Here is an 11,307-nt window from a genome sequence, read left to right as displayed (position 1 = left end):
CTTGTGTCATCTGCGAAACTACTCACTACCGAATCCTTAACATTATTGTCTATGTCTTCAATCATAATAACAAACAGTATTGCAGCTAACACCGTACCTTGCGGCACACCGGATATTACCTTGGCTTCATCCGATTTCTCGTCGTTTGCAATAACTATCTGTTTTCTGTTGTGTAAAATTCTTTAACCATCTTCCTACTTTATCCACGATATGTGTTTTCAATAATTTTCTTCGCCAATATATTATGGTCTACTTTATCAAAAGCTTTTGCAAAGTCTAAATAAACCACATCTGTTTCATTTCCGCTTTTCATATTTTTGAATATGTTTTCACGGTGGACTAACAGTTGGGTTTGTGTACTTTTTTCCGGGTACGAAACCATGTTGTCCTTTATAAACAAACCATTATTTTTTATTAAATGTTTCATAATATTTTTCTTCATTACCCTTTCATACACTTTCATAATATGTGATGTTAGACTCACAGGCCTATAATTACTTGCCTCTAGTCTTGATCCACTTTTGAAAGTAGGGGTAATATATGCTAATTTGTGCTCATCATATATCTTGCCTGTATCTACACTTTGTCTTAATAATATTGCAAGTGGCTTGCGATAGAATGAACTACTTTCTTTAAACAAAATAGCAGGAATTCCATCAGGCCCTGCAGCAGCTCCATTTTTAATTTCATTAATAGCCTGCACAATATCAGCTTCATTAATATCTATGTCAGCTAAATATTCACTATTTTCATCCCTTTTTTTACTTCTATATCATTATCTTCATTATCTATTCTAGGGGTGAATTCTCTCTTATATCGTTCTGCCAGTATGTTGCAAATTTCCTTTTTTTCATTCGTTAATCTCCCTTCAATTCTCAGAGGGCCTATTTCTATTCTTCTTTTATTCATCTTCTTCGCATATGAGTATAATAGTTTGGGGTTTTGCTTGATATTTAATAGGGTTTTTTCTTCCAAGTCCCGTTTTCATTTTCTTTTGATTGTATATCTTTTGTTCTGCATTTTTCTATCTTACTTTTTAGTTCTATAACTTTCCATGCATTTTTTTCTTTGCAAGACCTTTTTTCCACTTTCTGATTTTCTGGAACAAGATCCTTCTGTCTCTTGGTATGCATGAATGATGTTTACTTTTCTTCTTCGGTATATATTTTTTCCACTATTATCTCCAATATTTTAATATAATATCTCCGTATTTACCCTTATGTCATCACTTACGAAAATGTTATCCCAATCTTTGTTTAATTCTTCATTAATTTCTGACCATTTTAGATTTTTTTACTGTAGAAGTTGTATTTTCCATATCCTTCCCACTTTTCATTTCTTGCTTATCTCTATTTTCACTTGCTTTGGAATGAACTGTTAATCTATGACATTATGTCTGAATACTCGCATTATAAACTATTATTTCTTTAACATAATTCATCTCGTTCACAAATACTAGGTCTAAAGTATTTTCCTTTCTTGTGGCAGGTGATTTATTTGTTGAATGTTGTATTCTAGTAGCATATCTAATAGCTTTTTCAATTGCCTCTTATCTTCTGCACTACTATTACTCTCTTTTTTATATGTATAACGTACAACCACAATCTCCTATTCGTTCTTTCCATTCTACGAAAGGAAAGTTGAAGTCACCAGATAGGAGGAATAGTCCAGTCCTTGTGATTTCTACATATATCATCCAATTTTTTTGCAAAATTGAAAGTTCAAGTTCAAAACTCCTTTAGTATTAGGGAGGTCTATATATTAACTATGTTTCATCCAAATTTTTCAGATTCAAATTCTACCGCTATTAGTTCACATTCTGAGTTACTATATTTCTCATATATTTTTCCTTGTTTTTTTGTCTTTCCCATATATTGCGGTTCCCCCTTGATTCCTATTTTTTCTATCTGATCTATAAGTTTGGAACCCTTTTATTTTTATTTTTTTGATCATCATTCCCAGTCTCTTGGTAATACCAGGTTTCACTTAATTCATTATATCTATTTTCTTTTCATTTTGGGGTTGGAGTTCTTCTAAGTACTCTATTTTTCTTTTTGGGTTACTCGTAACTAAACCCTGCGCATTCATCACTATGATGGTTTGCGTGTTTTCTCCTTCATTTAATACTGATAGTAATAAGGATTTTCCCATGTCCTCTTTCCTGTTCTGGTATGTTGTTCTTTTTTCATTTCCAGAAATTCTGACATTAAAAAATCCAACTTTTCCATAATATTTGATCTTCCTTCATCATAATTATTAATTTTGTGTCTGAATCTGCCAATTTTCTCCGTTTCTGCAATATCCTCTTGCCAATAATAAATACAGTTATTATCTCTTGAGTAGAATTTCGGAGCTGATGCTTTGAAATTTTTTGCTGACACCTCTGCATATCTCATTGGTGGTTTGCTTTTCTCTTTTCCTGATATTCTTGATTTCTCTCTTTATTTGTTTCTTTCTTATTTTGATTTTATTACTTGGTGGTTATTTATTTGATTATGATTCATGGCTACAGGTGGGGGCATATATTTGCATTTTTTTTTTGTCGAACTTACATCCTTTTCCTTCTTTTAGGTTTTTTTTACATATTTTTGGATGCAGATCTCTGCAATCATCCCATATCCATCTAAGTATGCACATTTACCATATATTTCATAGTTTTGACATATCTTAGGATGTTTGTAGTAACATCTTTCTCCAAATCTGCAATTCCCTCTTTCAAAAGGTTGCAGATTTTGTCTTTCTTGTCTATTTTTTCCTCTTTCCCGTCATTGTATAGATCTGGGTAGAGCCTCTTCGGGATTTGGCTTTTCTGTTTGTCATATCGTATTTATTTCTTCGTATGGTATGCTGCTTTATTGCCTCATATGTAGTATCAATGAGTATCTCTGCATCCATACTTTTATCTTGTCTTTGTTTTCCTTATTTTTTTTCTGTCATTTCATTTTTGTTTACTTTTCTTCCGTTTTCCTCTTCTTCTTTTTCTTCTTCTTCTTCCTCTTCCTCTTCTTCTTCATCCTCAACTATTTGTACATTCAATCTGATTTAATAACATTGTCTATCCATGATAGACATGTTGAACAAAAAAATTCTTGTATCTTTTCTCAAATCTTGTATACCTCAGCACACTGTGGATGGGTCGGAATGTTTGCATGCAGCACATTTTCTGATTAGTTTTGTGGATTGACTATGCTATACCAAACCTTACACAGTTTGCATGCTTTTGGCATTCTTTTTTCCTAATGCATCAATTAGTATATTCACAAGATTCACCTTATTCATTTTCTTTGTCGGAATATGTTGGTTTATGTATATTTTGCTTTATGAGTCTCTGACCACTTGGATTTTATTTCGGAATTCTTCCAATTATTTCAAAGATGTTTTCATTAGATTTGTTCCAGTTTGAAGGATTATATCCTTCTAATATATCTATGAAATGCTTTGTATCTTTTTTGGTTAGGACTGTTGCTGATTTCATAGATGAGAAATGCCAGTTCCTTCCTGCTACCTCATCGTATTGCGAATCTGCTAAACACGCCAAATTACGCCACCTTTCCCGCAGTTTGAACTTACTGCCATCTTGTTCTGATTTATAGTATTACACTTGATAAACTAACTTAGAAGACGCTTTATCCTATATTTTCACACTAATCTTATCACCGATAGTTCACGAACACTTCTAGATATTTCTCAAATTCTAGTCGTATGTTAAACTTGTGATATCTGTTGATTATTGTGACTTCACGTGGGTACGCTCTCACCAAGCAAGATGGCTACTACGAGAGAGAGAGAGAGAGAGAGAGAGAGAGAGAGAGAGAGAGAGAGAAGTAGGTGGAGTTGGAGAACATTAATATTAATATAAATCATGTTGAATACGAAAACGAAGAGAATTCGTAGAGGAGAAGGGGGAATGAAGTCGAAATGTATGAATTGTTGAATAATGAATGATGCTTAAGCGCCTAGTTCAGTCAAACCACTTTTGTTCATGGGAAAATTATCTATAGTTCTCGCCAGTACGTTCTGCAATCAGATACCTTTTACGAAATGGGGATGAAAACACGAACTGAAGGTCAAGGAAGTATAGCAACCGTGAGACTGGTCGAACCAGACCTTTCGCGGTCCGTAACACAACGACAACCGTCCATCGCATTTCTCTAAGCAATAAAAAGCAAACCATCATTTAACGTTAAAAAAATATGTTTTTACCGTCAAAACAGCTCTCAAAGCCATTTTTCCCAAAAATCGACATTGTTTTCCAGAACGCGATACCAACCTGTTAAATCTATTTGTAAGGAGCCACAATTCTGAATTTTATTATTAAAACTGAATATAAATGAATTCTGACAATGACTTATGGAATATGATAGACTGAGCTAATATTGTCAATGTGATGCACTTTGCTGATTTTTATAGCCCTGCTAAACATCACCAAAAAGAACACCAAACAAAACACAAATAACACAGGATCTCGTAACACAACACATGATAGCTGCTCTGACGTATAACCAGTGAGTTTGCAGTAATCCGGATCTTGTAAGCATCAAGGATACGATGGTTTTAACATACAGACCATAGTTGAGGACGTACACTGGAGTTAATTATACATACCTATAATTATTCATTCATAATATATATAATGAAACTGAATTTCTCCGCCGTTTTACTGGAACACTACAGAAATATGCGTGTGTGTCATTATATAACATAGATATATAATGCTATATATACGTATATATATATGCGAATATATATGTATACATATATATATATATATATATATATATATATATATATATATATATATATATATTATATATTATATACACATAATATACAAATATATATTATATAGTTCCAAACATGAGGTGTATCTTAAGGAATCAACACAAGGGAACTTTCAAGGGTACAAGGTTTTTTTTTTTCTTTTTTTTTTTAAGCTGCCCAGTGTTGCAGGCCAACTGGTTGTCCTTCAGTCAAAAGTAGCCATGCTATCAATAAGATTAAGTTTCGGGTTTGATGAGGGGAGGAGGAGGATGATGCTGGACAATTTCCTTAAAAGAGTTTAAGCTCATCCAAGAGTTGAGCGAATATTTTTATCCAGAGCAGCGTCTATCCAAAACTTTGTGTTTGAATCGTGAAAAGGTTTCCTCAAACTGTTTGACCTGTTCGCGTTCTACATATAGCATTTTGAGAAAATATCTTCGAAAATATAAGAATGTTTATATTTGTATATTCAGTTAAACGACGTCAAAGGACACGAAAGCATTAAAAAAATAACAGGTTCTCTGCACTAGAATGCCGTTTCTTGGGACTGAACTACGCCAAACTAGAACGAGAACCCTTTTACCTGCAGACTTGGAAAAAAGTAGATTATCGCAAAAAATACAGCATGCTAAAAAAACGGCCTAGATCAAGGACATCATGGATTCTAAAGCTTTTTTATTGTCATTATGGTAAAACTGTGATATTTTAAACATAAGCATCTTTTTTTTGTCATTAATCAAATATACAGTCACACGACTAAAATACTGAGTGTGAAAAAAATAGTAGATTATCGCAAAAAGTACAGCATGCTAGAAAAATTTCCTAGATCAAGGACAACAGGATTCTAAAATATTTTATTGTCATTATAGTATAACAGTGTTTATTTACTCTTAGTATCTTTTTTGTCATTAATCAAATATTCAGTCACACGACTAAAATACCGAGTGCTAAAGATACAGTAGTGTTTGGGTTGAGCAGGTCGCGGATCTTGAGCGAAGGACATGCAAACCGGCGTAAGTAATTCTTTAAAGCAACATCTCTGTCTTGAAATATATAGATGCATATATATACGTACGTGCAGATGTACCATAGGGCTAAGATGAAACAGAGTATAAATCTTGACAGGCTCACCTTCAATTTCAGTTCTTATTCCGGACAAAGCAAGAGTCAAGAAATCGGGTTTCAATTTTTTTTTTTCTTTAATATCGTTAGACACTTATATCCTATGACTGAGTATATTGATGATGAAATAGGTAAAGTAGGAATAAGAGCAAGGAATTAAGATGTCCTTATATTGTATCAGACGATGAATTAGCAATGGTAAACAATGACTATGATGATAACAACCAAGAAGCATAAACTAACAATGCCAAAATTATTATGATAATAACAAGCAAGAAGCATATAATATACAGTAATAATTTGAAGACACTTCTTATCTCCCTCAGAACTTTATGTTATTCATCATTTAAGAAAATTAACACAAAAACTAAAGCACCTATAAACAACGCTTCCGAAGGTATATGGAATGTGTATATAAAATCCTATCCTAGTTATATGAAAAATGTTATATTGTCACACTGGAAAACCATTGAGAAAGAGAAACAGAACAACATAAAGCAACGTGTAAGATGTGCACAGAAAACCTGCAGTTTTCGTACTTTCTAGGATAGCAGTCATTCAGTGAATTAAGAAGGATGCTAAAAATTGTCGTTTGTCCTAATAGAAACATTAGACAGTTTTTGTAAGACAATGAATATCCTCCTGAGAATCTTAAAGTTTTATCAGTTTATTTGCAAGATTTGTTGAAAGAGCATTTACCTTAATCCTGTTAGAAGAGTACGTTTTCCATCCACTTGCACGTTTGCTTATATTGTTGCCCTGACATTGGATTTCTCTCAGATATATAAGTCTTCTTAAAGATGTCTCGAAAAGCTCAAGCTAAGCCAGACAGGATGCTTACCATGTTTCCCTTTTCCGTGTAGTACATCATATATAATTCATCTACACATATGGGGATTTAAATATAAAATATACACACTTATAAATATATATATGGTACATCTACTTAATATACATTACGTGTTTCGGTAATTTCAAGCATTACACACACACACACCCACACACACACACACACACACACACACACACACACATATATATATATATATATATATATATATATATATATATATATATACACATACACATTTGTATATATGCTTGAAATTACCGAAACATGAAATGTATATAGGTAGGTAAGCCACTTTTTGGCTTATACCTTTATTTAAGCTTTTATCATGATCCAGACTTTCGTGATTCAGTTATACACGTAATGTATATATATGGAGATCTATCGCTTATATTTTATATATGTATATATATATATATATATATATATATATATAAATATGTATGTATTTATGAATATATATAGAGACATATAAGATATATATATATATATATACTATAAATACTTAAATACATACATTCATAGATGCATATATATATATATGTGTGTGTGTGTGTGTGTGTGTAGATAGATAGATAGATGTAAAGATGGACTGAAGCAAAAAAAGGCTCGATTGTATATGTATTTTTCTTACATCGAAGGCCTAAGTCTGGACAAGTTTGAGGTTTTTAATCTGGATTCCGGGGTCACTATCTATAGATATGACCCCCAGATGAATCTGAGACTTCAAAGGTTGTAAAAGAGACATTTATATAATCTTGATACTGATTGATGCAGTTGGATGTAAATAAAAAGAAAGAAGTGACACTTTACATTTGAATTATTGTCAGTAAGAAATGGCAAAATACACTTAAATGAGTTAGCGAGTGACGTTCGCAACGACTCTCTCCTTCCCCCAACATCAAAGAAAAACTCAGTCACGGACAAATCAGTCAATGATGTCGTAAAGGCGAAATCAGCCTTATACTAGATCTCCTTGCAAAAACTTGCCTTCAATATTCGATCCATAAATCTTGAGCTGAACGGGTGAAATTGTTCAGCGAGACTCCTCCCATTACTGAGACGAAGAAAAACTTGGAAATATCGTGAATAATCTCGATTATTCTTATCTCATCGTTACGCATTTCGAATTTCACGTGAGGGGAAAAAATCAAACGAATACGATGAAGCCAAGTAGTATTAAGTTATAAACTTGGTTATTCCGTCAGTGAGATCATGTTCCAGAAAATTTCTGAAAACTTACTAAAAATGTCATATTTGAGGTTTAACGCAAATATAGTCTCCATTTGTTTATACCGAACCAACCCTAATTATGTATAATATAAGATTATGCATACATACACATTATATATATGTATATATATATAAGCCATATTAAAAAAGAAATAATGATAATTCTATACAGAATTCGAGACAGAAGCAAACTAAAGTTCTGTAACAAAATCTCGCATAATCCAGTAAAGCAATTCAAACAATGAATCTTCAAAAATTAACACAGTTCAGAGTTATTATGTAAATCAATAGTCACCACTTAACAAAAAGAATACTGTGGAGGGGAAATGTTGAGATAAAGACATTTCAGATAGAAGTTTCAAGACCTCATAATAAGCAAATTCAGTGAAAACTGAGAAGGAGACCTACTTATACCAGGATATGGAAATCCCTGGATAGATTGGCTCTTCATCCGGTTAAGCCCTCATCTGTCTGCTTTAAGAAATGCCTGTCAAGTTCTTCGAAGGCTTGATGCAAATATTTATAATGGTGAATAGAGAACAACAACTGTATCAAAAACACGAGGCCTCATCTTCGAGTGAAATCTTTTCTACCCCCAAAATATGCTTTAGAAAAAAAATAATTTGCACTAAAAGAGCGAAATTAATGAATTGGTAATCGGGTTAGTGTCTGATATTTAAAGTTATAAAGATTTAATGAAAAACCTACAACCAGAAAAAAATTATTTATTTCATTCACTTATCATTAAACTTACGATGACTTTTAGTAACTTAACTTATTTCGCAGCCTTGATTTCACTTCGAGACCGCCTGGAGAGACTTTCCTCATCTTGTTTCTTCACAAATATTTGCGCTCTGTAAAAGAGGTCAAAGGCAACTTGGTAAAAAACTTTTTATTTTTATTCAAAAGTACGGTAAGTTTGTAGTGTTTTACTACGACAAGGAAATACGGCCGATGCAATAGCGAGGGCGAGATGTTGAGAGAGAGAGAGAGAGAGAGAGAGAGAGAGAGAGAGAGAGAGAGAGAGAGAGAGAGAGTAAAATTCGCAAGACGAGGTCCTTACTTCACTGCCTGAATCTTGCCATCATCCACATTTCAACTTGTAATATGTCAGGTGCTTATCATGAATTACACATCAAGAATTTACTTAAAAAAGGACATGTTAATCAATTCCCGAGTGAAATGGGGAGGGCAGATGTGGAGAAGGGGGCTTCAAATCTGGTGCGGCCTTGGCAATGCTTTGGGCAGGACTAGACGACTTGTACTCGCCATAAAAAAAAAAAAAAAAAACAAAAAAAAAAAAAAAAAAAAAAAAAAAAAGAGGCAGTCGTGAATACGAGGACGGGCATTCAAGGCTACAAAATAGAACAAAAAAGGACAATTTGACCAAAAAGTAGTCTTCTATTAAATAGCAATTCCTAATATACTCAGTTGCTGGTTGCACATTCCACTATATGTTTAGCCAACAGTGTCCAAACAGAGGCATAGCCGTGATTCCTTTTGTAAATAATCATTACACGGATCCTAACCTGCAGAACAAGGTAACTGAATAAACAAATAGAGCATCGGGAAGACGATATGCATACCTAAAAGGATACGAAAATATATTTTAAAAGATTTTAAATACGTTCCTAAATCATTTGCACTACAAAACATACTTTTTACAAGGAATAGAAAGAAATCAATTTACTCCTCTCTCTCTCTCTCTCTCTCTCTCTCTCTCTCTCTCTCTCTCGCCTTGAGTTTTTAAGGATCAATTAAGTTTTATGTTACCAAGGAAACTAAGGCAGCACATCTTAACGTTTGGTAACGCAGTTGGAAGAAGGCTGTTTTTACCGGTACGTGTGAGCATCAACAGGATATTCTAAAGAACAGAAATGCCTCTTGAGGAAACTTGTCAGTCATGTTCATAAGGTATCCTGGAGATGGTTTATTTTTTTTTTGGGAGAAATAGGATGAATTTTAAGGCCAAAGGCGCGACGGCTTAAATGTTATCCTTTCCATATGGATAAAATTGACAGCAACATCCTACAGTTGATGTGAACTATGTGACCTTTAAAGGTCGAAGGTAAAGGTCACATATTTCTTTCTTGTATTATTATTTCCATACAGGTAAATTATATTAGTTTCCTGAAGATTGAATACCAAGTTTTGACTTTTAAAAAGTCGAAAGGCCAAGCCACCAGAACAGGTTTACAATTTCCAAATGAGATAGGTACTCTCGGATGAGGCGGAATGGGTCAATGGGGACACTTCTCTTAATGGAGGTTTGTCCTCTGCTCCGTTTCCTCGTTATTTTCGCTTACTCGGGGAGTAAGTCTACAAACTACCTTGTTGTTGTTGTTGTTGTTGGGAGGGTACTAATGAATAATACGCGTGCGTATTTATTTTCGTTTTCGTTAGTGAAACAAGGCTCTGTATATTTTAGCATCGTTTTGACTTGTGTTGTGTACTGAATTTAGGTTTTGTTTCTGTTCGGTTATTTTGTGCTTCCTCTTATAAGAGTGAATATATGAACGTGCTTAATTTGTGCCCTTTTTATTTGATCCTTGTTGTTAGAATAAGTAATACTAAGTATGAGTATTAATGGTGGGAATGTAATGTTTAAAACTTAAGCATGAGCAGAAAATCTTACAAGTGTCCCGATTAAGCTGGAGGTCGTATCACGCCTTGTTTATAAACATGATAAAGGACTTTAATACAGAAACAACCAGTGATGACTGTAAGCTTGAATGAAGGAACCCTTTTGCAAACTTTAAATCTGAAACTTCAAGAAAATCTGAATTATTATACAAGCATGAAAAGTCATGAGCACGCTTATCGCCGTGAGCTGGCAAATCCGAGACAAAGAGCTGATTAATTAGCACCTGACTAATTATTCTATGCAGTAGAATCAACATGGCTTTCATTTGCATTGAGACTTTTTCTATTTGTATTTTTTAGCATTAATGCTCAAAGAATAACTTATCCACCATGGTCTGATTTTAAACATAATTCTAGTGTCTTAGTGACTATTAATTAAATCACTGTACAAAACTAATAAGATTAGGGTTAAAATAAAGTATACCGTAGGCCACATAATCAAAGATCTATAAGAAAAAAATCAATCAATCATTTACATTATATTAGACTTGTAATGCACGCAAAGCTCAAATGTTTCTGTTTGCCCAATCATTCGAAAACGTAACACTTTTTAACTTTTAGAAATTTCTTTGTGCATAAATATATGTCATATCAATCCGCCAGGCAGGATCTACCAGCAGTCAGGCAATTATCAAAGACAGGACAAATCGAAGGCCATAAATCGGTAATGTCAAGACGACAAAACCTGATATCGGCGG

The sequence above is a fragment of the Macrobrachium nipponense genome, chromosome 9 (assembly GCF_015104395.2).
Source record: "Macrobrachium nipponense isolate FS-2020 chromosome 9, ASM1510439v2, whole genome shotgun sequence".
NCBI classification, from domain to species: Eukaryota; Metazoa; Arthropoda; class Malacostraca; order Decapoda; family Palaemonidae; genus Macrobrachium; species Macrobrachium nipponense.
Note: the sequence above shows the minus strand (reverse complement) of the source record.